The sequence below is a fragment of the Zootoca vivipara genome, chromosome Z1, assembly GCF_965207765.1.
Source record: "Zootoca vivipara chromosome Z1, rZooViv2.hap1.1, whole genome shotgun sequence".
NCBI lineage: Eukaryota > Metazoa > Chordata > Lepidosauria > Squamata > Lacertidae > Zootoca > Zootoca vivipara.
In genome coordinates, this window is record NC_142583.1 from 60,984,560 (window position 1) to 61,012,242 (window position 27,683).

A 27,683-nucleotide genomic window follows, 5' to 3' on the forward strand; every position below is an offset into this window, starting at 1 on the left:
GAAGAAGAAGAAGAAGAAGAAGAAGAAGAAGAAGAAGAAGAAGAGTTGTGCTGAAGAATCACCTGAAACACAAATTTGTAATATGGAAAGCAATTCAGAACAAGAAGAAAAAGTGTGAAGAGGCAGTTTTGCTCTAAGGACACAAAGAAACCACAGATTGTCAAGGTTTCCCAGCGGGTATCCACAGGGAAAAATAGATGTGTTTGTAATTATCACATTTACAGTTGGCGTGGCTGATGTTTTAATTCCCTGCATGGAAGTGCTTAATGTGGAGGGAATTCATAATATCTGAAGCAGCATTAAATCTCATTTAAATCCACGGGACTTAAATTTTGTCTACTGGCAAGATTGGCCCAACTCATTTCCTGAGACAAAGGGCAAGATGGCGCCCTCCCCATTCCCCTCAGAGAACCCAACCAGGCTGGCTCTTGAGTTTTCAGCGCTGGTGATGAGACATTGTCCTCCGTCTTACCTGAGGCCAGAAGGCTAGAATAGGGGGTGCAAGGCAGGCCATGAGGTGCATGTACTCTGCCCCCCCAACACCTTGCTGTTATTTCCTGATACCTAACACCTGCCACCTGAGGTAGCTTCTTCACACTGCCTAATAGCAGGGGCAGCTCTGTTGACTGGCGCACTTAACACTCTGTGGAGGAAGACCCATAAAACTATAGATCTATATGCAGATTCTAGTCATTCCGTGATGAGTTTTCTCGCGTCAGAAAACATCCCCTTGCTTTTCCTTATTACACTTTTCCTCGTCCCATAAGCATTGTCCCCCCCCCCAACCACACCTTGGAAGCTTTATAACATACTGTAAGGGTGACTCCCTACAGTGAGCCAGCCCCCATCATCCTAATGTCCACCTCACCAAGCACAGGGAGCAGCAGTGGGTCTGAAGCAGCCAGGGGAGAGGGGAGAGACTCGGAGGGAGAGAGAAGCCAGCGTGCAGAATGATGGGAAAGCTCAGGGGAGGAGAGATGTAGGCAAGGGCTCAAGGATGCTGCTGGAGAGCCCTTCCACCGCCTTGACAGGGAGGAGGCTGAGAGGGCATCACTCCTTCCGGCACAAGAGTTAAGGAGAGCACAGCGACGCAGGTCAAGGGGGAGGCGTTTTGGGGTGCCCCGACTACTTTGCTGGCGTAAGAACAGACGTACGCCATTGCCGGATTCTGATTCGGAATGAGAGGTCCTGTTTTAAGCTGTCTCTGCACTGTACATACTTTGCACAATAAAAGTCTTTAAAGACAAACTGGACTCAAGCAGAGTTACTCTAGAGTAGCCACGACGACCCTCTGACACATACCCTCCAACATTTCTCCAATGAAAATTTGGACATCCCAAGGAAAAGTGGGGCATTCCGGGATCAAATCAGAAACCAGGATGGCTTCTCTAAATTAGGGAGGTCCCTGGAAAATAGGGACACTTGGAGGGTCTATTATACATCCAAACTATCTGTCTCAGCAAGCTCCTCCCCATCTTAAAAACAAAACACCCGGAGAAAAATAGATGGTAAAAATACAGGAGAAGGTATGCAAATATTCTTATTTCACCCACAGAGCAATCCATACCCCTGATCTGCCTTGCTACAGAGGGTCTGGATGTGGGTGGAGATGTCCCTCCACTGGCCTTCGCCATCAACGGAGCTCTTCATGATTGTTGACAGCCACCATTTTTCGATTGTTCACCACTTATATATATATACTAGGAAATAGGCCATTGAAATCAGAGACCTGCCACCCTCTCTGTAATTTTCTTTTAGGATAGCCTCAGAGTATTGCATCTTGCCAGGAATGCCTGTGCATTTTTGGAGTGTTTATTAACCTGTTCACTGTGCTCTCAGTACAGTACATTTTCTGCCTGCATCCAACTCAATTATGGGCAGTATACGGAATGAATTTAATTAGATTTGCCATAGCCGAAAGGAAGTCTGTGTAATGTAGAGTCAGGGGAGGTTGTCCATTGCTGTTGCTAAGATTTTGCAAAGAAAACCAGAGAAAGCTGATGGCTGATGCAGTTTGCATTTTGATGATGTATTTTGATGCAAAACCAAGGGCCAAATTGGATGTGAAAATAAATGGGCCTGAATCTAATGAGCAGTGTATTTTTCATTTAAAAGGAAATTGTATCAGTTGGCGCTAATAATATCAATGAGATCGAGCAGGCATTTTTTTGGGGGGGGGGGGCGGAGACTCACCCTTTCGTCTGCTGCAGTACTGAGGAAAACAAGTATTTGCTTTGGGGAAACCTTCCGTTAGCAAGCATTGTGTTTTGTTATGGGGTCCCAAGTATGCAAATCATATTAGTTGTTCTACATTGTAAGTTTTTCTACATTGCTAGACTGGTGACTGGGAGCGGCCGCCGAGACCACATAACACCGGTCTTGAAAGATCTACATTGGCTCCCAGTACGTTTCCGAGCACAATTCAAAGTGTTGGTGCTGACTTTTAAAGCCCTAAATGGCCTCGGTCCAGTATACCTGAAGGAGCGTCTCCACCTCCATCGTTCTGCCCGGACACTGAGGTCCAGCACCGAGGGCCTTCTGGTGGTTCCCTCGTTGCGAGAAGCCAAGTTGCAGGGAACTAGGCAGAGGGCCTTCTCGGTGGTGGCGCCTGCCCTGTGGAAGGCCCTCCCAACAGATGTCAAAGAGGAAAACAACTACCAGACTTTTAGAAGACATCTGAAGGCAGCCCTGTTCAGGGAGGCTTTTAATGTTTAATAGATTACTGAGACCCAGCCAGATGGGTGGGGTATAAATAATAAATTTATTGTTATTATTATTATTATTATTATTATTATTATTATTATTATTAACCGATAGCAGAAAACTGGGAATCAATTAGGTACGTTGATGGCGCTGTATAAGTAATAGCTCATAGCACTAAGAAGAAGAATTGTTTTAGTTACAGGTAGGTAGCCGTGTTGGTCTGAGTCGAAACAAAATAAAAAAATTCCTTCAGTAGCACCTTAAAGACCAACTAAGTTTTTATTGTGTATGTGGATTTTTTGGGGTGGGGGAGGAGAGCTTTTAATTTCCGCAATCGCCAGGTGGAAGAGCTTAAATCAACCTCTCTTGGTTTCTCAAATGTTTGGCAGGTGTGACACTGGGGATTCAAGCCCTCCCTGCATTGCCTTTTCTCTGAGCTCCAGATGAAGCGGAGACTTTGCAGACAAGAGCACCTAAGGAGGGAGAGCGGCAGCAGGAGGAGTTGGCGTTCAGCTGCAGAGCTTCACGTCTTCCCATCCATAGGTGGCCAAGCACCAGCATTTTAAAGGTCTCCATCTCCCTTTCCTGCCTTTAGACACTAAGGTATGTCTCTTTTGCCATAGGAGTGGCGCTTGCCCGTGTGGTCTCTACCTTGGTATTTACGCCTCTTGTCTCTCCCTCTGCTTCTGAATTCCAAGCACTTAATTATTGGCTTGCTCATTCTGCCTCTGCTTTCCTTCTCTTCCATGTACCAGCTTGTTCCTCCCACTCTCCAAGCCAGCCCTTAGCACTGTGTGCTTTCAATATGTTCCCACGCCCTGTCCTACAGCCAGCGGTTTCATGGTAACAAAGATGACGGCATTTCTAAATGGTAGGTAGAGGCTAGAGAAGGACACAGGCTGGCTGAGTGACAGGTTCACTACATACTTTCCCTGCAGAAGATCTCCAGCCTCTGCAGGTAAAGTTGAAAAAGTCCTCTGCCCCCAAACCTGGAGAACTTCTGCCTGTCAGTGTAGATAGCACTGTGCTAGTTGAAACTGTGGCACAGCTTTTTATATTGTATGTCTTTCTGCTTTCAAGCATCTGAAGCCCAAATGGCCTGTTCCAATAACAACAGAAGTAATTCAAGAAGTACCGTATATTCCGGCGTATAAGATTACTGGGCATATAAGACGACCCCCAACTTTTCCAGTTAAAATATAGAGTTTGGGATATATACTCGCCGTATAAGAAATACGACCCGGCGTATAAAACAACCCCCAAGTTTTGAGAAGATTTTCCTGGGTTAAAAAATAGTCTTATGCGCAGGAATATACAGTCGCTTTATCCAGCTTGGGTAAAGCAAAATTCATTTTAGTTCTTGCAAAGAACTCCAGTCATTTAGGATGCTGAGTGCTGCAAGGAACTGGGAGTACAAGGCAGTTGCAAACAAAGCAGTTTCCATCCCCTGACCCTAGCCAGAATTCCTGGCTAGCTTGATTTATTCCAGCTCATTCAATCAATCAATATTTCCTTAATGCACAGGAAGAAAATTGCCTAACAGGCTACTCCATCCCAGGCTTTGTACTCGGCTTGCAAGGCAGAGCCTGCTCAGGGAAAAAGAATTAAAGAGGTGGACTGTATGCAGATATGGAAGCCGATGCTTTAAATTCTCTGCCTTGTATTGGCCTCTTAGCATCAAGCTTTCAGCAGTTTCCAAGGTTCTTGTTGGGCAGGGACACAGCGAAGCCAGCCAGCTATTGATCTGAGGACCAGACTGGATGCAGGACTTGGGGACCAACACCTGCTGAGGCCCATCTTCTGTAGGATGGTCCATTTCCAGTCCCTGGAGCCCCTCAAGCTGCTCCTCTCCTTTCTTACCTGCCCTCCTCGAGCGTTGAACCTGTATTAAGAGGAATTAAATGGTGCTGCCACCTGTTCTCAGCTTGCCATGTTGTTCAGGGTGGATTGGGTCACAAACAAAAAAAGGTATTTGAGGGGCCATTGTTGCCAGGTGTGATAAGGTGAGCTCACTCAGTGAGGGGGTTCAATAGGCAGGGAGTTCCAAAGTGTGGATGCTGCTGCAATAAAAGATTGATTTCTTGCAAGGGCTAATGAATATTATGTGACACATGTAACAGTCCCCGTTCTGTAGATCGAAGTGGTCAAGTTTGCACATACAGTCGTACCTTTGAAGTCGAACAGAATTTGTTCCGGAAGTCCATTCGACTTCCGAAACATTTGGAAACCAAGGGGCAGCTTCCAATTGGCTGCAGGAAGCTCTCCTTAACAAACTACAGTTCCCAGGGGTATTTGGGGATGACAACCCATGTCTGTTAAGTGCCATAAGAATGCTTTAGATGTATACTGTGAATGTTGCCAGAAGGTCTATGTCTGGCATTAGGCAATGAGCCCAAAATCAAAGGACCAGAAGGGGGCCCAAAGGAGCATCCACAATGGCTGAGAATTTCCCCCCTCAAAAATAGGTTGCAGCCTTGCTGTGCAAGTTAGAAAGGCTAATGCAGAACTGAGATAAGGTATGGAAAGTTTGTGGAATTATCCAAAGCAAAATACAAATACCACAAATACAAATACGCTGTGATTAGGTGTGTTGATGTCCTGGCTTGTTGCTCTTCTGAGCATACTTCAGGATTAATTGTTTGAATAAGGCTTAGAGAGAGAGAGAGAGAGGCAGCAATATTGTTATTCTGAAAAAAAGAGAAAGATTTTATCTTGTAAGGTCCTATAGAGCAGGAAACTTCAGAAACTCGCTGGCTCCCAGTATCTTCTGTAAGCTCCTTTTCTGTAGCAGAGTAAGCACAGTCTGCCTTAGAGTGGGAATCTGACTAGCTACTTGCCCTGTTAACCAAACTTCTCTTTCTCAAAGAAAACAGAGCAGTGCAGGCTTCCTTTTATTTCACAGAAGCCGCCAATGTTCACCAAGAAAAGCGTTTTAACACTTCCAGCAGTACTTCTGCATCTTATACTTACTTCAGGCTTTGCATTTGTTGTGCTGCTGCTGCAACAGTTACCTGAAAAAGAAGGGAAGTAAGAAGCAATCTCACTAGCCCGGCACTATTCTAAAATGGGAATTGCCAGGCTGTTGGACACGAGCCATGTGTAGTTGCCAAGAAGCCTTTATGTGACTCCAGGGCCATACTCATGCCTGATGGTTCCTCGGAATGGCCCTAAAGCAAATATAATTGTTTGCCATGGCTTTGGAAGATATATGGCTGCTGAAAATACATATGAACATACAAAGATGCCCTAGGGTGTCTCATACCTCAGTACTGTATACAGGGATAGGGATGCGGGTGGTGCTGTGGTCTAAACCACTGAGCCTCTTGGGCTTGTAGATCAGAAGGTCGGTGGTTTGAATCCCTGTGATGGGGTGAGCTCCTATTGCTCTGTCCCAGCTCCTGCCCACCTAGCAGTTCGAAAGCACGCCAGTGCAGGGAGATAAATGGGCACCGCTGCGGCGGGAAGGTAAACGGCGTTTCCGTGCGTTCTGGTTTCCATCACGGTGTTCCGTTGTGCCAGAAGCAGTTTAGTCATGCTGGCCACAAGCCCTGAAGACTTCTCTTCTGCAGTGCCTCATGGGCAATGTGATGCAAATTATTATGTCCACCGTTACGATATGTTTTTATTGTTCAACACTGTTTCAACTCTGAATGCAGACTTGTCATTTTGCTGTTTTATACCTGGCAGATGAATGTAAGAACTGGGTGCATTGAAAAGCCTTTCCTTTGAGGCAGGTGCGAGGAACGTCCAGCCCAAGGGACTAATTCAGCCTGGTCCAGGCCCCAGTCATAAGTGAACCATGTCATAAGTGACATCTGGTGTGGGGCAGTTAAAGGTGTGACGGGCAGTTAGAAGTGTAGGAGTTCAGGGTCATGGGGTGTGTGTCAAAGACCCATTACCGTTTCTCCAACAAGTGTCCCTCTTGCCAGCTTCTATTGCCAGCCTCCTACAGCCTCCCAATCAGCAGGAGAGCTATTTAGCTGTTGGAGCTAATCAGAGTGAAAAGAGGTAAGTCAGTCACTGAGGACTGGCTCCTAGGTGTTGGGAGATCCTACACACGAGTAGAAATCCAGCAGAGACACATGCCCGACTGGCATGTTCTCTCCCTCCTGGTCGGTCGGGAGATCCAAAAGCTTTCTCCAGCCCGAATATCACAGCGACTGATCCCAAGAGGCATCGGCACACTTCAGGATCAGCAGAGTATAGGCAGTCAGCGTTCAGACTCAGTAGCACAGCTTTTTGGCTAAACTATGTTTATTTACATATACATACTTGGAGCATTGTAACTCAGCTCCTTCCTCTTCAGCATCAGACAGCAAAGAAAAAGAACAAAGGACAAATGTCCTACGTCACGGAAACATAGTAATATAAACATTCTGTCTCCATCACGTCCCACAATGTGGAATGAAAACATACACCGCCATGTGATAAAAACAGCCCCATGACTGCAGCACGGGGAATGAATCCTAACACTAGGGTCACTCTAGAGAGGGCATGCAGGAAGAACACTGAGGATGAGTTATTCTGAGTGCTGCAAAGCAACAGCATTTAGGAACACTGAAAACAGCAGTTTCTCCATTTACAAGAGAATGGTGGGCAAGTTCTGTTATGTATAATGGAACTTCAAAAATAAATATTACAACTTAAATTACTCTGAAAAGTGATATTGGAGCACTCCAAAAAAAGTGCCCATGCACAGAAAATAGATCTAGCTGAAGGAAAATGCATAGAGATCTGCATTGTTTGTTGCAATGTATCCCCAATTATTCTTATTATAAGTTTATTGTATGATAGTAGAAGGTTCTATCATCTTAGATGGGTATGTGGTTGTGAGGGGGCGGGACTGTGACTGTCCTGAAGGGATCATGCAGTTCTAAAGTGGTCAGTGCTCTGCTGCTGTCGGTGCACAATTGGGAGCCTTGAAGTGCCCTCCTGATTATTCATTGGCAAGAGAGGATTTGCTGTCAGCGCATATCAGCTGATAGGCTGTGACATCAAGTGTGTTGGCTTCCCATGGGGATCTGTGTTGCTGATCCTTGCTTTTTATAGCATATCTTGCTGCACTATGAAAGAAAAATTGGTCACCAGATGTCATGATGATATCAGGTCATGTGGCCTGCTGGGGTGGGGGGTGGGGATCCAGGATTTGACCTTCTGGCCTGATCCCGTTTCTCCACTCCTGATTTGAGGTGATACGAAAGGTTTCCTGAGATCTGTCATGGACTGTTCACAAATACACGCAAATCCTTGATGCTGTAGTCTTCTAGCGATGAGCATGCATGTGTGTACTAGCCCCGAGACGTTTGCTTAATTCATTTAATTATAATGGTGGTGAATCTAGCCTCTGAAAATAAAATTTTGGCAAAATAGTAAGTCTGCATTCAGAGTTGAAACAGTGTCAAGCAATTAAAACATAGCATGACGGTGCACATAAGAATTTGCATCACATTGCTCATGAGGCACTGCAGAATATAAGTCTTCAGGGCTTGTCAAAAGACAGGAAGAGCCGTGGCTTTACAAAAGTTATACTACAGCTGCAGAGCCACCACCGAGAAGTCTTGTCACTGTTGCCTGCAAATCTGGTCTTTGCTGATTGACAGGCCAGAAGGCAGGGCCTATGATGCCAACGCTGAGGTTCAGGTAGATTCATATCCTTCAGAAAACCTGGCCCTAGGTCATATGGGGCTTTAGAGTACGTGTGAGGAACTTTTGGTCCTCCGAATGTTGCTAAACTACAGCTGCCATCAGCCCAGCAAGCGTGGTGAATGGCAAGGGATGATGGGAGTTGAAGTTCAGCAACATTGGGGGTGGGGCGGATGTTCTTCAAACCTGTTTTAGAGGTTAACACCAGCGCTTCAAGTTCAGCAGCCACCACACAGGTACCACAATGGGAATTAATTTCAGTTATTAGTCTCACTCTTGAAAACTAAAGGCACCACTGAACTGCCAGATTAAATTAAATTTATTGAGGTTCCCACCCCAATAATGTCAGATCATGGAAAGAGAAAATAGTATACTGATGAATAATGTTCATAATTACCTGCTGGTGTCTGGCGTGGTTATGTGTACATATAATCTGAGAAATAGGCTGCTCCTTATCTTAAAGGGACAATAAGATTCTGTAAACATTTTCTGTTGACATCAATGGAAACATAAGCAGGCCCCAGGCTCCGTTGTTATAAAAACTGGTAATTAACCAGTAACATTTAAAAAACAAATAGAGATGAGGGTGATTTCCTTTGGATAACCTTCAAATCTGCAATGCATTGATAAATATATATAAAAAATCATTCTGCAGACTTAATTCTCATTGAAACAGCTGATGACATTTTGTAGACTGCCAGAGGTTGTTGGGCCTTCCACATAAGACCTTAGGATACCTTTGTTGGAAATGACTCCAATCTATAATGAAACAAATAAGCGGGCAAGACAGGACACAGTCTGGAAACGATGTTCTCCACTTGCTTTTGAAAAAAGGCAACAATGGCAATGAACTCACCTGGTTCTACAGCTGCTTTAGCATATGAAAGGGCAAATAGTTCACATGCTGTATGGTGCCCAGCCCTGTTTTACGCATTTACTAAATTTCTTACACTTACACTGTTCTCTTCCTCTAAGTAGCCTGGATTTCCCAATCTGTCTCTCCTTCCTGTAAACTTCAGTAGGCTGAGTTTTAGCCCCCGAGCTGCGCCACATGATGTCTTCAAGAGTGATCTTATATTTTGGATTCTGATTTGCTCTGTGAGTTATTCAGGATGGCATGCTACACTTATGTACTTCTCATACACTATTTATGTATGTAAGAACCTCTTCACAGTGAACATCAACTTTAATCGAATTCATGAAGAGCTATCCCGGGACGCTCTGCTCTGAATTCTAAAGAGGACTTGATCGTTCTCTCTCTGGCTGGTAATGATACTCAGCGAAAATGAAGTATAATCAGAAAATCAGGTAACTGCCTTAACTGGTTATCCACTACGTTTAGGAAGGATAACAGTTCATGCTAGAAAAGATGAAAAGTCTATCACCTGAAGCTTGTAGTATTGTCATGAAAGGGAAATTGCTTCACTTAGCACATAAACCTGGAAACCAGGTGTTGTCTCTGCACGCAACAACAATTTGTGTATATAATCAATGCTTAATTATTTGAAAAAAGTGGCAGTGGAGGTTCTCACCTCCTTGAATTCACCACCTGATATCACCCTACTTTCATGCCTAAAACATGGTCTGGCCATTGGGAACACGCCTTATATGCGGGTTTTACATTTTGGTTTGGAAGTAAACTATGGTTTGCAAGAACTATAGCTTGTACAATTCAGATATCATAGCAAACTATGTTTAGCACCTATCATTACTGGTGTTAGACCATGTGAAGGGAGAAGAAAGGGCTGGGATGCACACCTAAAGCATCTTCCAAGTGGCCAAACCATGGTTGAGTTATGATCTCTGAACTGAGCCATAGAAGCCCTCCTCCCTAATCTCTGGTGTGTAGACCATTTGTGGTCACACCTTGGTGAGGGAAAAGTACTTTGTACATGGCCCAGGATACTTTCTTACATCCTAGGGGTGTGCCAAATGGGCGGGGAATGAATGAATGAATGAATGAATATTAAAACAGGTTGGGTGGCAAAACAGTGAGGAGAGCTGGCATGAATTAAGCCTTGCGCACAGTAAGATATTTGGCAATGCACCTTTTAAATACAAATATGTATTAAATAAGTTCAATACTGGTGATACATATAGCAATGTGTGTGTTGTACTTAGACTGGGGAGACCTGGGTTCCAGTGAAGCTCATTAGGTGGCTGATTGAAAAGCCCGCTAAAATGCCTCAAATAAATAAAATTGCACCCTGAAATATATTTGTGAGAACAGTTTAACGGGGCCTGGCCTTTACAACAGTGTTTTCTTTAGCTTGCAGTCAGCCAAAGCTTCAGAATCATAGGGGATTGCTTTATAGAACTGAACTGCTGTGATGCCACAGAAACCCTCATAGCCTACTGAATCAGCCTGTTGGGTGTCTGCTCAGATTTCCCTTGGGGCTCACTTGGTGGGAGATAAAATGAGGCCAGAGGAGAAGACTGAGAGGACAGGAGGGAGACCAATATACAGTTCCATGTAGGACAGGCGTGGGGAACCTTTGGGCCTCCAGATGCTGCTGAACCACAACTCCCATCAGCCCCAGAAAGTGTGGCCAAGGAAGATGGGGCAACAACATCTGGCGATTCAAGGGTTACCCACACCTGCTCCAAGGACAACTGAGAGTCCAGTCTGATCTGTCAGCTGATGAGCTAAATTGCCCTGCCTGAAAGACCAGCCGCAGGGCAGGGGAAGATTTAGGAAGCTGACTGCTATAATGCCAAAGGTTAGAGGCTGTGTTCTCTGGGACTTTTTTTTGGAAAACATCCAAGAGTGAGCTTGCTGGCAATGGATGGGGAGGGGGCACGTCCCAACAGCCTGTGGCAAAACCAACTTGAAAGACTCACACCATCGCGTTGTGAAGCGAGAGGAATATTCTTTGACGATCTTTTAATATAATTAAGTTTCCAGAGTAAAATTACTTTATGTATCTTTATGGCCCCATAACTCTTCAAGTTCAGGTAATAAATAAGCCACGATGTCTCATTTTTTAAAAAACACACCCCATTGTTAAATACGCGGCCTTTATTATTAAAAGACTTCAAGAGACTTTCCAGTGACTGATTGCGGCCCTGAATTTTGGCCTTAGAATTATTACCTTTGGCAGATGATAATTAAAACACTCACATCCATCCAGGTGACAACTAGTGCCAACATTCCTCCCGCAATGTGACGGAAGAGAAGAAATGACAATGTCCCAGATCTTTCAGGAAGCAGCAGGCCAGAAAGGACCCACTCGGCTTCCCCTCACACAGCCATTTTTGATGAGTCCTCCATGAGATCTTTAACATGATTCACATGTAATCTTTTTATTTGTGGGGTTGAAACATGGCAAAGGGATGACTCCTCTTTCCATTGTATTACCTGTTTATGAGAGCACTCCTACAAGGATTTGTTTACTTGGGGGTTTGAGTCGCCATTAAGTTGCCTTTTGAAATTTATTTACAACCCCTAATAAAGCTTACAACCACCCCCACTTCTTTGAAAGAGAGAAACCACTTGTCTATAAGTCCTGAACCACCTTGATATGCGTATATGTCAAATTGCTAAAATTAGAATTCTACTAATTGGGTTTATAACCTGAATCCCCACGAAATCTAATTGCCTTTTGTGGACAGAGAACCAAAATGCTGCTATATTTTATTTCTGCCCTGCCCTCTTCATGACCAGACTGAGTCTGGTTTGCAACCGCTGTCCAACAACCATTTTTACCGATGTATACTGCCAGGTCTGAAGAATGAGGAGGATATAGAAACCGTGTTTCTGGATGTGCCCTCTGGCTGAAAATAGTTAGTCGGCTTGCATCCAGTAAAGTGAAGTGCAGAGGGATTAATGAAAGGTAGTCGTTGTTGTTAGTTGAACATTTGCTTTGCCTGCTTCAGCTTCCATCTTAAAAGGTTACATTTGCTTGCAGGCCCATCCATGAGACAGACTGAGGCAGCCCCCTCAGGCAGCAGAATTCATGGGACAGAATCCACAAATGGGCCCCTCCCCTCCCCAAAATGAGGAGAAATGGCTTTGGTGGCTTCAGGGGTTTGGTGAGGTCTTACGAGAGCCTTATGAGATCTCACAGAGGCCTCTGGAGGCCTCAATGTAATTTTGTTGGGCTCTTGTGAAATCCTGCTGGAAGTAAGTGAGGCTTTGGTGGGGGCAGCAAGGAGGGATGGGCCTCTCACACGAGTAGCAATATATCCTGCCTCTGAATCCAAATTGCTAGGAATTACAAGTGGGAAGAGTATTGTTGTAGTGGGGTAAAGGGACCCCTGACCATTAGGTCCAGTCGTGACCGACTCTGGGGTTGGGGTGCTCATCTCGTGTTATTAGCCGAGGGAGCTGGCGTACAGCTTCCAGGTCATGTGGCCAGCATGACTTAGCCGCTTCTGGCGGACCAGAGCAGCGCACGGAAACGCCGTTTACCTTCCCGCTGTAGCGGTCCCTATTTATCTACTTGCAGTTTGACATGCTTTCGAACTACTAGGATGGCAGGAGCTGGGACTGAGCGACGGGAGCTCACCCCATCGCGGGGATTCGAACCTCCGACCTTCTGATCGACAAGCCCTAGGCTCTGTGGTTTAACCCACAGCGCCACCCGCGTCCCTGTTGTGGGGTAGGAGAGCTTAAAATAATGCCAATATATTTCACATCTGGCAACCAATGCGCCCCTTTGGTTTCAGATAGGTACAGGGTTAGATGAGTCTGAAAAGCTCGGGACACAAATTTTCACAGCCCTCTAGCAACAATGGTGGCTCATTTACCATAAGTAATGTATTTAGCGTTCACTCTGGAAATGTTTCGTTTGGTCAGAATGGAGTATACACTTCCAGAGTGAACGCTAAATACATTACTTATGGTAAATGAGCCACCATTGTTGCTAGAGGGCTGTGAAAATTTGTGTCCCGAGCTTTTTAGACTCGTCTACCCATGAACTATCTGAAACCAAAGGGTTGCCTTGGTTGCCAGATGAGAATTTTTTTCCAGCTCTCCTGTCCCACTGTTACAATCATGTCCTGCTTGCAGGCTTACTAGGGGCTTCCGTTGGGCTAGTGTGAGAACAAATTGGTGATTAGATGGGCTTTTGGTCGCATCCAGCAGCCTGTGATCTTCTTATGTTCTGTTCAGGAAGCTGAAGTTCAGTGTCATGAGGGGAAAGAGCCAAGTGAAACTTCTCATTCAGGTTCTTCACGTTTATCTGAAATCCATTGGTGCTCAACTGAGTGGAAAGTATCCTTTGATTTAAGGAGACTGAAGCCGCATGATGGATAATGCTGGGGTTTTCCTGGTTTTATTGTCCACTAAGACATTGTAGCTGTGGATTTATAATACTAAGTCAGAAGTCTGGATGCTACCAGTGGTGTTCCGGAGACCCGGGAGACCCAGTGCACACCCAAGACTCTCTCCCCCCCCCCCCAGCACAGGGGTGATGGCATCATCTTCTGGAAGCCAATATAATTCACAGGGATCAGATCCACCTTCTGCCAGTATTACTCAGTTGGACCTTGATAGCAAATGCATTGCTGCTGGAAGGGGTTGCTGTCACCTGGCGAGACCATAGATAGCAAGAGACAGCATGTAGGACACCAGCTCTGGCAAGTAAGTTATGTGATGATGCAGCTTTCAAGTCTATTTGACACATAGAGTTTGAAGAAAACAATCAAGCAGAGGCTAGATACTTCCTCCCCTTTTCTTGGTGGGTGTTCCTACTTCATTCTAGCAGTTTCAGTGATCACACTTCTTTGCAAGATTGTTTGAATTTCTGCTCAGTGCTGCAGTTCAGTTGACTAAAGATTTATCTGTTGTTGTTAAAGCTCAGTGTATCTTACAGATTAGGGACCCAGGTGGCGCTGTGGTTAAACCACTGAGCCTAGGGCTTGCTGATCAGAAGGTCGGCGGTTCGAATCCCTGTGACGGGGTGAGCTCCCGTTGCTTGGTCCCAGCTCCTGCCAACCTAGCAGTTCGAAAGCACGTCAAAATGCAAGTAGATAAATAGGAACTGCTACAGCGGGAAGGTAAACGGCGTTTCCATGTGCTGCTCTGGTTTGCCAGAAGCGGCTTTGTCATGCTGGCCACATGACCTGGAAGCTATATGCCAGCTCCCTCGGCCAATAATGCGAGATGAGCGCGCAACCCCAGAGTCGGTCACAACTGGACCTAATGGTCAGGGGTCCCTTTACCTTATCTTACAGATTGAATTTATGCAGCCATATATAAGCATACATTTGAGATCATGTTGGAAGTACAGCAGCAGGGGGCACTCAGTGTGTGACTTGGGCTAACTCTGCTATGGTCTGGATGGCAGCAGACTTTGATCGCTGAGAGAACGTTGAATAACACCCACATGGGCTATGTATATAAGCCAGTATATATTTAACAATATAATTTTAATGAATTTATAGAGATTAGCGAGGCCTACACCAGTTTACGCTGCCGGTCTCGAGTAAAAGACCGAGTTGTAAGTCTTGCATGTTAAAATGGGGCTTGATTTGGGCAGAAAGACTTTTCTAGTCATTTCTCCAAACCATTCTGTATGCCAAACAAAACTAATATCTCTAAAAGCCAGACTTTTCTCTCAGCTTCTGTTCCCTCACCAGCCAAATCTCTGGTGCTAGAAAGAAAGAAAGATGCTTCTGTTTCGTTCAAGACAGAAATTTAATCAAGAAAAGATGTTGTGGGGGGAAAGCACCGGTAAAGCTCTGACTCTAATAAGGACTCTCACATCCAGCTCTTCTGCAGAGATCCATCCCTCTTTAAATCCCTCTCCCCACTTTATTTGAACTTAGAAAAATAATGATAATCCTGATGGAACAAAGGTGATGGAACAAAGGGCAGAAGCAACCTTCTGCGGGCACAATCAGTGGAGATGCAGCTGTGTTCCTGCATCCATATCTCCAGCCAGGATACTGCCAGTGCCCACCGAGGCCTCACAGAATGAGAATGGTGTGCCTCTTGATGTGCACACAACACCAGTTGTTATGCGTGACTACCATGACTGGTGTGTAGAGCTGGGTTTGAGCCAATGTTTGGATTTTCTTTTAAAAGGATGCAACACCACCTCTGAAATTAATAAGGTTTCAACCAGTCAGAATCTGAAGGATGCATCTTATAGCCACGGGATGTAGGGCTTATGGTTAGAAAGCTTTGCAACATTGTGCTGAAGGCTGCCGCATTAGCACCGAGTAAGAGCAGCGCCTCACATTTCACCTACAATTCAATTCCCTGTTTCCCTCATGCACACAATTTTCTCCTCCTTCAGATATATTCTGTGGCATCCTTGGGGATATAGTTCATAAAGGCAATTAGGTTTTTGTTTATGAAAGTGTGAGGGTATTATTATTATTATTTTTGGCGATTTTTCTCACAGAAAGGAAGGCTATTTCCACAAGTCACGTTTGATGCCCGCGGAGACACTTCACTAAATAGAATTAAGTATCATAGCTAAGGGCATTAATGTTGCAGAACAGATTATTCCATACACAAGATTTTATTTCGCACAGCAAGGTCCTGGCCTCAAAACATATTTGGAGGTGGGCTGGAATAAACTAAAAATAGACTGTGAAGAACTAATGAATATGGGGGAACCAGAGGCAGGCGAGCAAGGCAGAAAATGGCAAATTAGGGCAAGGGAAATGTTCAGTATTAGAGCACATGCTTTGCAACAAAAAGGTCTCGGGCTGTGTCTCCAGATAGGCTGGGAAAGATTCCTAGTTTCAACCACCCTTATCAGAATTGTACTCACAGGGCAATTTCTCTTCAGTATGGGAACACACACGAGCCCAGGGACTTCCAACAATATTATAATTTTCCCCACATACGAGAAAGTGTCAGTGGCGGTACCAAACCTTTGTTGCAGTGAGCTAATCCCTTTACTGCCTCAAATAACTTGCAAAGCTGAGCATGGGGTCTCGATACTAAGCATGGTTATTGCTGATAAAGCTTTTGTGTGTAAAATGCTTCACCTATCTCGGTCACCATTACAACCACCCAGCGGCGTAGGGCAGGTTGTGTTCCAGCCAAGAAAAGGTGCCTTGGCAAAGGTCATAGTTTGGAGGGGACTTGAACACAGGACCCAACTTTCCCCATCGCTACAATGTTGTAGTTATTGCATCCACATCTCATACTGTCACGTTGAGACTCGGGCAAGGATAGCCGCCATCTTAACACAGAGTCCACCACTTCTTGTCGGAGTCTGTCAAACAGCTCTTACTGTCAGAAATCTCTTCCTGATGTTTAGTTGGAATCTCCTTTCTTGTAACTTGGTTCAGGTCCTACCCTCCAGAACAGGAGAAAACAAGGTTGCTCTACCCCCCCCCCCCATGTGACAGCCCTTTAGATATTTGAGCTATCCCGTCTCTACCACTGAGCCATGGCCTTTTTCAGTCTGAGACATTTTGTCACGCTTGTGAACTTTGAGAGGCATTTGGTCAGCTGTAGAGTGCCAAGAAAGATGGACTTTGTTTTGATTTATCTTAAATGTTGGTTTCTCCCAGTTATTAGCTGAAGCAGTAATTTTATGAGGGTGATTGTTACGGTGTTTTCTCCTGGTGACCTAAAGATATGTAGTGAAGGCACCAGGTGAGGCTTCCTGGGGAGAGCATTCCACAAATGGGGACTCACTGCAGGAAAGGTCCATTCTTGTGTTGCCAGTCTCTGGACCTCTCATGTAGGAGGCACACAAAGAAGGGCCTCAGATGATGATCACAGCATCCAGGTTGGTTCACGTACCTCCCATTTGGCCTCTGGGTTTGTGGCTTCAGCGACTGGGGACAATTTGCACCTGGAAGCTCCTTCATTATTCCCTCTGTTGAGAAGCCCAGCTAGTGATTATTTAATCATAAGCAAAGTGAGAGTTGATTTGAGAGACAACAATGAAACACACAGGGCAAGAAATGTATGATATGTGAAATACACAATAAAAAAATTCTTTCCAGTAGCACCTTAGAGACCAACTAAGTTTGTCATTGGTATGAGCATTCGTGTGCATGCACACTTCTTCAGATACACTGAAACAGAAGTCACCAGACCCTTATATATAGTGAGAGGGTGGGGAGGGGTATTACTCAGAAGGGTGGTGGGAATGGGTGATTGGCGGATAGGTGTGGTAAACCTGCTGATGACTGTTAATGACTGCAATTGGTCTTACAGGAAAAAGCAAGGGATGAGATGGCCCAAAATAGAATTATCATGTATAATGAGATAAGAATCCAATGTCTCTATTCAGACCAGGTCTCTCCATGGTTTTAAGTTTGGTAATAAGTTGCAATTCAGCAACCACCTCACCCCTTGCTTTCAGTGTATCTGAAGAAGTGTGCATGCGCACGAAAGCTCATACCAATGACAAACTTAGTTGGTTTCCAAGGTGCTACTGGAAGGATTTATTTTATTTTATTTTGTTTCGACTACGGCAGACCAACATGGCTACCTACCTGTAACTATGAAATATACAGATATGGTTGCACAAACAGTATAAAATGATGCAACAGAGTACAGATGTACCATAAAGTTCACACACGTATGATGAAATGCACAGTAACCTGAGCATGTCAATACGCCAGGTTGATTACTATCAACCTTGTGCTTAGCTGAGCTTGAGGAGCAATAGAGGCTAAATATCTTACAGACTGGTTTAACTTTGGCCGGTGCCAGCCAACATTGTGGCATTATGTTTACACAGGAAGGATGTGTTTTTCTTTCTCTTCAAGGGCAAGCGGAGATGCTTTGTATCCAAACCCTCCTGATTGCTTTAACTTTGCTGATACAACAGTGTGGCCAAAATAGATACATCCCTTTGAGCATTTTCTTATTGCATGTCAGGACTATTGTATATGTGACATGGGAAGATGAGACAAATGACCTGTTATGCATCCAGCTAGCTCCTCTGGATCGAGAGGGGTGAGTGCAGGGAATGTGTGAAATAAAGCACATTAAATAGATGGTTTCTTATAGAGAAGTGCAAGGAATTACAGCCAAATGTTACTGGAACCAGTGGCCATGTTTGCATGTGACACTTGGCCTGTTCACCTATAACACTAATCCATAGTTCATTTTATTTAGGAAATTTACAAAGCAGCTTAATATTTTAAGAGGGGTGCGCAGCAGATGAAAACAGCACAATCACAGTAAACAGACTGCACAACAATCAGCTATATTTGTTGCTGATATTAACAATCCAGGAATGCATAAGAAGGTGTTAAAAACACAATGTGGTGGGTGCCTGTCTTTCTATCTAGAGGAAGTTCCACAAAATGGAGCTGTAACACGGCTTGCTTTATGGTTTGGTGCTTTTTTTGAACCACACATCTTTGCTTAATCATAGTTGTAGTTTGGTGAGCATTAGAGATGGGATCACTAAACAAAGGCATGAGGCAAGAGTAGCTGGAAAATGAGCCAAGGGTTGGAGAAATTAACCATGGTGTAGGAGGCAACTCGTGGTTTGTTGAACAAATTGTGGTTAAAAGAAACCATGACTTAGTGTTATGTGTGAATGCGGTAAGTTTATGTGTGGTAAGTTTCACTTGGAATTGAAAAACCTGTGCTCAAATCTGTCAAATTTCATAAAATAAAATGAATAAATATTCTATTAATCTGGAAGGCAAATCTAACTGCAGCTCCCAAACTGAAGTATATCAGCAACGATTTCTATAGCAGCTGTTATCTTTTCCATACTTCCGAGTGTCCTTGTTTTTGTCAACTCTTTGCCTGAGAGACAACTGTACTCTGGGCCAGCTGTCTGTTCCAGAGGTCCAGTCCTTTATAATCCAGACTGGAAACTGTGCCAAATATCTTGGCAGCTCTACAAAAATACAGCTTTTTATGTTTTAGAGAAACAATGCATTGTGAAAGCTGTCAAGTTAAGTTGCCTTGATGGAGAAGCTGGCTAGAATTTACTGAGGCAGAATTCCCTTCAATAACTAATCATTTAAAGGGAAAAAAATCTTTAGAACTAAAACCAAAAAGTTTTGCAAGTAAACCCTCCAGGACTGGAATCACCAAATGGCCTCACTGGACAGCAGTTGGCACCTCAGAGCCTACCACTGATAATCTGTCCAAGTCTTCCCTTAGCACTCTATGCGTGAGGAACTACGATTTTGGTTTTTTCACAATGCTGGGACATTGAAGAAAGTTAAAATAGCTGGTGCCACCTATATCATCACTGGTAAGCCTGTGAAGACCCACTGAAGTAGGAGTTAATGGAGGGCTCCACAAACCTACGGATGGTGCTGAAAATTCCCAGTCCTCAGCTACACAGTTGTGTTGGTTCAAGAAAGGAGGCGCCAGTATTTACAGTAGCATATAACAGTTGTTAAGAGAGTAGGCTGTAAAAGAGGAGCTGTCGAGATCAGATCTTGCCTCTGCTGTGAACTTGCTACATGGACATAGACAAACACTATCTCAACTCCTCTTCCCTGGGAAATCTCAACATGTGTCCTGACTTCTGCCCAGCATATGGAGACAGAGACTCTTTCATGTAAGTAAAAAAGAGATCTTTATTGAGGCAAGTAATGGTACAGGTTCGGCAGCAGACATAGAGTTCAGGGGTTGCAGTTCGGCAGGTGTGCAAATCAGGCAAAAAGTTCACAAATGGAAGGAAGCAATGAAGATGTCCCAACAACTTCCACACTCTGCCCATGAAGCTTTTAACAATCAAGGCATGGCACGCTCCCTCACAAGACTTGCTTGTTTTGCGGAGATGTGAGCATTGCAACTGCACATTCCTTCTGGGTGAATGGGCCTGCTCCTTTCTGTGGAAGGAACAACCCTCCTCATCAGTTGCTGGTATCTCCTGTTTTGACACTACCTTAATTTTAGAAATTAAGAACTGCACCATTTTCACTTGAATATCTCCAATAATGTTTATTGTAGTCTTTCTTGGTCTGAGTAGTGGTTGCATATGGATGACATGGACTAGGGAAGTTTGCTCTGTGGCAGCCTCTTGAGTAACTGCTAATAGAATATCAATATTACTCTTGCAGTAAAGTTGGAGTGTCATTCATTAATTGCCTAATCGTTACTCCAGGTCCTTGAACAAACAGTACCTGAGAACCAGTGTGAGAAACAAGACATCAATATCACTAAATATACATACACATATCCCATATTTAATTATAGCTGCGCACAGTAATTCCCGAGCCTTTATTTAATTCTCATTAATAACTCCCTGCACTCCGGAATGTAAATGCCAACTGTGTATGCAAGTTTTTCAGGCTTACAGAATATATTGCAAAACAAGCCAGCACATTATATATATATATATGGCCCATGCATGGAGTACAATGTTGGGAGCATTGCAGTACAAAAGCAAGCACCCTGTCCTGCACAAACAGCCACACCCCTTTCCTCCAGTTGTGCATGAAATCCAAAGACTGCCTCTGCTAGAGGTATACTTACACTAATACTGAGAGGTGACGTGGCAAAGCAGAAGGAAAGGAAGCACAGACAAGGAGTTAGCCGTGCGTAGGAGCCTTTTGCAGTATTTTTTAAAAAAGAAGGAAATGAGGGACTTTAGGAAATGCAGAGGCCTACTATGGCTTACACCAGGCATCCCCAGACTGCGGCCCTCCAGATGTTTTGGCCTACAACTCCCATGACCCCTAGCTAACAGGACCAGTGGTTGTGGAAGATGGAAATTGTAGTCCAAAACATCTGGAGGGCCGAAGTTTGGGGATACCTGGCTTAGACAGAATGATAAGCAGGTTATGCTCCATGGGTTAAAATTCCTGCATAACCAGGAGGATTCCTAAAATTAATTCCACAATTGGCATGTGGGCTGTAGCTTTCATTTCCTTTGCATCTCTCCCCCCCCCCCAATACATAAATAAACACTGATGAAACACTGCAATTTCTGTATATTTGTAGGGGAAGGTCTTTTCCATGTCCTACTCGTGGTGGATTTTCTGCTATGGCTAGGCTGTGGGACTCCATAGCAAGGGCAGCTCTCATCTGACCTTATATTTAGAGGTATTCTGTGATCTGCTCTCAGAGTTGCTATTCCACCAGGCATTTGGCCAACCTGGCTAAGAAATCTGTTGTAGTGACCCTTTGTTTTAAGTCTACTTCATCTGCTGTGACTGCCCCCATAGAAAATTGATCTTTCTTTCATGTAGTTTCATGTGAAATTCGTAGTTTAATTTTTTTTCTTGCTTGCTTGCCTTTTAGAGCAAGCCCTCACCAGGCTGTTCACTTTCAAGGTTAACACCATGACTTAGAGTTGAAATGAATAAATAACCAATCCAATGATGAAAAGTTAGTATGATACACTCAAACTACCTAGCCTCTAGTGACTGAATTTTGCACCACCTGAAACTTGGACAGATCATCGTAATAGATTTCCCATCCCTGTGCTGGCCAGATGTATTATGCCTCTCAAGCTTGATCATAGAACAATCTATGGCCCTTCTACTTGCTGATTGAACATGATAAAAGCCTTCTGGATCTGGCCAGTGGCCCATCTAGTCTAGCATCCTGTTCTCACAGTGGCCAATCAGATGCCTGTGGGAAGCACAAAAGCAGGCCCTGAGCACTGCAACATTCTGCCCACCACTTCTCAGGCAAGACTTCTGACCAAGACAGGCCCTATTGTTAGGCAGAATGACAGAGAGCCTCAGGTGGCAGATACAAGGTGGTGGGGGCCCCTTCCTCTCCTCTACAGTCATACCTTGGTTTAAGTATGCCTCGGTTTGAGTATTTCCAGTTTAAGTACTCCATGGACCTGTCTGGAATGGATTAATCCACTTTCCATTACTTTCAATGGGAAAGTTCGCTTCAGGTTAAGTATGCTTCAGGTTAAGTACGGGCTTCCAGAACCAATTACACTCATACCTCGGGTTAAGTACGCTTCAGGTTGAGTACTCCGCAGACCCGTCTGGAACAGATTAATCCACTTTCCATTACTTTCAATGGGAAAGTTCGCTTCAGGTTAAGTACGCTTCAGGTTAAGTACAGACTTCTGGAACCAATTGTGTTTGTAAACCGAGGTACCACTGTATTCTTGAACCCCTCTGGCCATTCCCCTTTCTCAGTGTACAGACCTGTGTGTGGCACATTACCTATCCTGCACCTCTAAGTTAGCATGCCACTCTCATATGCAGTGGAGCATGATGTGTTCCCATTGTCAGTGTCAAAGCAAGATTCAGCTGCCACCCCAGTCATCTCATTTATGTGGAATGGAAAGGCACTATCTTGTCCTTCCATAAAATTATCTCAGACTGGCCTTTAGACTAGGGTTTCTCAAACCTTGGTCTCCAGCTGGTTTTGGACTACAGTTCCCATCATCCTTGGCTACTGGTCCTGCTAGCTAGGGATGATGGGAGTTGTAGTCCAAAAACAGCTGGAGACTCAGTTTGGGAAACCCTGCTTTAGACAGATAAAATGCAGCTGCTAGGAACATTTCCACACTGACTATTTCCAGCAAACTTAAAAAGTTGTCCCGAGAGTACAGTGTTCATCTCATCTTAGCTCCCCCCCACCCCCACTGCTAGGTCAGTGTGGGATTGCAAATCGCCCAGGGTACCTGCACCTTCCCAGTGACTGTGAGATATAAACACACTGAGTGCACTTGACAGGTTTTGACAGGTTCGTTCGAAGTCTGAGAGACGGGGGCAAAGGGAGCTCAAGTGAAAACAGGCGCGAGATGAGCAATACATCTTTGAGGAAGAGGCACAGTTTGATGAGGTGAAGTGATGTTGCAGTTTCTGATGGCCTCCTGAAGATTGATGTCACAACGGTGCCCTTGCTGTGCACCAGCAGAGCTGCACTCATTGTCTTTCATGCTTACTTCTCAGGTGTGGGAGGGGACTCTCTTCCTCAGAACCACCACATAGAACTGATTGTCAGGCTCCAGTGAATGTCAGTGATGGAATGGCGTAATAAAGGCTAGATGGAAGGCCAGCATCTCCTTTAATATATATGTATACACACCTGTGCCAGCCTTCCTTCTGTGGGGGGTTCAAAGAACCTGCGTGGGATTCTCATGAGTTCTGTAGTCTGCTCACTGGCCAATCTAAGACGTACTTAGCTTTAACACTATTAAGAGCAGGCATCTCCAAACTGCGGCCTTCCAGATGTTTTGGCCTACAACTCCCATGATCCCTAGCTAACAGGACCAGTGATCAGGGATGATGGGAATTGTAGTCCAAAACATCTGGAGGGCCGAAGTTTGGGGATGCCTGATTATACTCTGATCTCTTTAATCTCAGGGCATCATGAAAGATGCTCTGTTGATTTTTGGTCTTATTGTGAAGGAGAACTCACAATATATGCAAAAGCTACCAGTTCAGTCCTTTACATTTCCAGTTTAAAAAGGAATCATGTAGTACGGGATATGAAAGGTCTGGACTAGATGAGCCCATAACCATGATATGAAATCACGGCAGCTGCTTATATTACTAAAACCATCATATGAATTTGGGAGTCTGGATGTCTCACCATTCAGAAACTTTGAAGAACACATGGGCAGTGCCCAAAGGCTGCTTAAATGTTGTTGTCTCGAGAGACAATAATTGAGTGCACCTCTGAGGGTGATGTCAAACTGCTGGAGAAGACCACATGTACATCTATGCACCTAGTCATTTATAATTATTGTAGATGGCCCCAATGCACTATGTGTACATGTGTTGGCAAGTCATGAATGGCAGCAGATTTTCAATCAATGCCAACCCTTGTCACAATTTGTCACTTAATTGTCTCACACATTTTGCCCTGCTACAGCAATTAACAATGTATAACAACCTTTATATTCCCGCTTGTGATGTCTTAGACGACTCCTTAAAATTCTCTCTTTCTGTCCTCCTCCTGGGAACTCCCAAAAGAAGCACTTATGAGATGCCACCTCCCTCTTGCTTCAAATCCCTCCTCTAAAACCAGTATTTGCTGTAAGGCCTCTATCTCAGCTCCTTAGTTTACATCCAATTGAAAGAAAGTCTAATTATATGTGGCTGTGCTTGCTGATATGCAAGGCTGGCTCCAGGTTTGAGGAGTCCCTGGGCAAACTCTGTGGTGGACCCTAGTGGGCTTACTTCTCTGTAGTGGTTCAACAGCCCTAGGCAGCTGGTCTTGCCACTTCCACAATGCCACTGAATAATGCTTGGCCAGATGAATTTTGGAAATACAGTGGTACCTCTACTTACGAATTTAATGCGTTCTGAACGCACATTCGTAAGTAGAAAAAAATTGTAAGTCGAATCCCATAGGAATGCATTGGGAGAAAAAATTCGTAAGTCGAAGCAACCCTATCTAAAAATTCGTAAGTAGAAAAAATCCTATCTAAACTGCATCCAAGATGGCGGACGGAGCTCCATTCGTAAGTAGAAACATTCGTAAGTAGAGTTATTTGTAAGTAGAGGTACCACTGTATAAGGAGTAGATAGATCCAGATTGCTGGCACTCATCAGAATCCTGGACCAGGAAAAACAAATTAAGGAGATCCCAAGACAGGTATTATGAATAGGCCCTACTGGGGTCCTGGGATCCTGGCATCTGCCCCAGGATACCAGGTGCTGATTCTGGTCCTACCCATATTTCATTCCTTGCTACTACTGGCCTCTCCTTTTGCTACGGTATCTCTTCCAGTGTCAGAATTTAGACTGCAAGTCTCTGGGGGCAAGTGCCTGCCCTTTTTGTTGTTGCTTCTGTCACATGATATTGATGGCACTGGATTAATAACAAGCCAGCAAAAATAAATAATACTTAGAGCTGAAAAGCTGGAAGTTCCCAATATGCCACCCTGAATTATCTAAGAAATAGTGCCAATATTGTGCTGTTGCTGACAAATGTTCCTTTTTAATGGCAACTCTTATTGGATCTAGAGGCAGGCATTAAGGACATGTGGAAGACAGTGCCATTTTACTGACAGAACATACAAGAAGAATTAAGATCTTTGTCACCCTCTAATGGCAAAGGCACTGCATACCATACAGAGAAAGAAGGAAATCTTGTATTTCCTAGTCCTGATTCTCCATCTCCCTCTTTCCCCTTGTTGGAAGCTTTTTAGTTTACATACATTTTGGTCAAAGTTTCAGTGATGAAATAGTTTAGAAACAATAAATTTACCAAAGCAGTCATTTTTCAGGAGTTTCTCAGACCCTTACAACCCTTCGAGGGCTTCATATCTACTGGTGGTTGTTTTGGCTCTCTGAATCTGGCAATGTTTTGGTGGCAGGACTGTGTTAGCTGAATTTCCAATTACCTTCCTGGGTATTCCTACGCCACAGTCACAAGGATCTGCTGAAGAGCTTAGTAGGACACAGAGGACAATACAGTATATTGTCAATATAGTACAATATAGTATATTGACAATATAGGACAGTATTTTTTTCGTGTATTGGTTGCTCCCATATATAGGATGCCCCCTACTTTTGGGGATCGCAAATTAAGACAATGGGGGAAAATTGCCCTGACTTGTTGAAATTTTGGGGGGCAGGATTGTCCAGAGGCTAAGAGCCCCACGTGTCTAATAGGCCATCTATCAGCTGTTCTCTTGCTGGCAATCACTGAGCTTTTTGGGGGGCAGAGTTGAGCTTTTTTTGGAGGGGGAGTGGTGAAGCTTTTTTTCAATTACTTTTAGCACTTTTCACCTTTCCCGCGGAGCCTCTGTGCAGTATTCTGCTTGCCTCCTCCCACTCTGCCCGTCCTATGGCTGGGAGGGAGGCTGTAGGCAGTCCGTTTTTCCCGTGCAGTGTCTTCACATGGCTCCATTTGTGTGTGGGTGGCGCAACGTTACACAGAAGGAGTGCGGCAATAGAAGTAATACCCCCCTCTGCGCCTTTAACACCAGCGAAACATTGCGCTTTGCATTCCTCCTGTGTAACGTTGTGCCGCCCGCACACAAATGGAACCGTGTGAAGACGCTGCGTAGAAAAAACAGGTCGCATGCAGCCTCCCCCAAGCAGCCTCTGCCTGTAGGGCGGGCAGAGTGGAAGGAAGAAAGTAGACTACGGAGGCCCTGAGGCTCACCACTGCCAGGAGCTGCGACTGCTAGAAGAGGAGGAGGAAGAAGAAGAAGAAGAGGAGGAGGAGGAGGAGGAGGAGGAGGAGGAGGAGGAGGAGGAGGAGGAGGAGGAGGAGGAGTAGTAGTTTAGATTTGATATCCCAAAGGAGTCTCAAAGCGGCTAACATTCTCCTTTCCCTTCCTCCCCCACAACAAACACTCTGTGAGGTGGGTGGGGCTGAGAGACTTCAGAGAAGTGTGTCTAGCCCAAGGTCACCCAGCAGCTGCATGTGGAGGAGCAGAGACACGGACCCGGTTCACCAGATTACAAATCTACCACTCTTAACCACTACACCACACTGGCTCTGGCTTGCTGGCTTGGTAGAGCAAGTTCCGTATTTATTTATATATTTAATTGCTATATTCCGTGGATAAGATGACCCACGTTTTTAGACCTTAAAAACTGGGCGAAAAACCTCATCTTATAGACGGGAAAATGCGGTAATCCACTCCAGGCGGATACCCTGTAGGTTGGTAGCACAATATCAGGACCTTGGCCAGCTCCCTGTTGAGCTAGTCTCAGAGACAGAAGGCAGTGAGCTTGGAATGGTGCTCCAGCAATTATTTGGAGCCACCTGCGGGCTTCAATAGTCGTGGTGCCAAGTTGCTCTCTCTAGCAACTTCCTTCCCAAGGAAAGCTGTTGTGACTTCAAGAGCACATGCATAACAAATAAATGTTGGCTCTTGTCGAACTGGGTGGTTTCCTACAGCCCCGATTGTGCTGTGGTCGTGGTGGGATGTTTTCCTGAACTGCGTAGGGTTCCAAGGAGGAGAGTGGTGGGTTGAACTGATATCAGTAGTGCTGGCCCTGTGACTCCCTGTCTCTGTGGTAGTCTTTGGCAAGGCAGGGGCTTCAGGCATGATTCCTACCCCTAGTCTTCCTTTTGTTGCTCCTCCTGTACTTTTTCTAACTCTGCAGCAGCACCCTTTTTGATTTGGGAGCATCCAGACCTGCCCTACTGCATTATATGTGGATTGATATAGTGACCTTGTCATACTGGTTTTATTTTATTTTTTCAATTGAATTTTTATTCCATTTTCTTTTTCAATTATTACATACACCACATATCCATATCATTCATGTTACATTCCCTCTTCCCTCCCCTCCTGGGCTTCCCTCAACCTCCACTTCTGATTTATTTCCCCCCTATTTCTACACTGCTGTTGTTAAAAAATGCACTATATTATTTCTTCATCTTCTACATATTTTTGTTAATAAAGATGTGAGTGTTTAAATCCTGCCATCAAGTCAATAGTCTTCCTTTGTTTCTGCAAATACTATGAATGGTTCCCATTCTCTTTTAAAGTCACTGTTGTCTTTTTCTCAAAGTCTGTCCGTCAGTTTTGCCATTTCTGCATAGTTCA

At 44.6% G+C, this 27,683-nt stretch overlaps 1 protein-coding gene across 2 annotated transcripts in view; it reads left to right on the plus strand.

The window, feature by feature from the left end:
* The first annotated feature begins 3,092 nt into the window (after positions 1-3,092).
* MAPK10 (mitogen-activated protein kinase 10) overlaps positions 3,093-27,683 on the plus strand; it is a 163,106-nt gene continuing 138,515 nt past the window's right edge. For both annotated transcript variants that reach the window (XM_088660576.1, XM_060278429.2), the window contains exon 1: positions 3,093-3,306. The gene's annotated coding sequence lies outside the window, so the exon portion shown is untranslated. The remainder of the gene's footprint in view (positions 3,307-27,683) is intronic.